Here is a 908-nt window from a genome sequence, read left to right as displayed (position 1 = left end):
GTCTGCACCTAGGGATGGGCCCTGCCCTCTGCCACCCGGGAGCAGGCCTAAGCCAGCAGGGCATTATCTCCCGAGGGGTCCCAGACTGCGAGATGGCACAGGCCAGGCTGAGGGACCCTCCCTTTCCTCCGAATGCACAAATTTTTGTGCACCGGGCCTCTAGTCTATAAATAAAAGCCTAAGACCTGGCACCAGGGCCAGCCTGCCTTGCTTCACAAGCTGGGCCTCATCTGGGCACCTCCAAACCCAATACAAAGAGGAGGAATCTCCAGATCTCTCTAGCTCCTGCTGGGTGGCCCCAGACAGTGGCTGGCCTTGCACCTCCTTGGAAATCCAAGAGCCAGTGTACCCAGTGGTCATTGTGAGACCGTACCAGATTATAACTTTTCACATCCATAAACGACACACTCAAGGGGCAGACTCAGTGAGCACCAAAGCTCCATTGAAGCAAGTCCTGCTCCATAAGGGTGTCTCCTGCACAGCAGCTCTCCTGCTGTAGTCACGGCTGGTCCCACAGACAATTGGCCCTGGAAGTCAATTCCTCCCACTGACACCAAGGGAGGAATTAAGCATAGTGGGACACTGAGCTATGAATTAAGCATACACTGAGCTATGAATTATAGACTATGCACACAGCCTACAAAGAGGTGCACCTAGAGTGTCTATCTCAGGTGATTGGGGAGGATGAGCCATTGGACCTATAGGCTGAGCCTTGTGGACCTACTACACAAGGCCACTCTATCAACTCAAGGAGACTTAGAAGCTCTACCCAATACATAGAAACAAACTCAGGGAAGCAGCCAAAATGTGGAGACTAAGAAACATGTCACAAATGAAAGAAATTGAAGAAAGCAAACTACTGGATATAGAGTTCAAAACCAGTTATAAGTTCACTCAAGAATCTTCTA

The sequence above is a fragment of the Myotis davidii genome, unplaced genomic scaffold (genome assembly GCF_000327345.1).
Source record: "Myotis davidii unplaced genomic scaffold, ASM32734v1 scaffold409, whole genome shotgun sequence".
Lineage (NCBI taxonomy): Eukaryota > Metazoa > Chordata > Mammalia > Chiroptera > Vespertilionidae > Myotis > Myotis davidii.
The sequence above is the reverse complement of the archived record's forward strand: the minus strand, read 5'-3'. Positions refer to the sequence as shown.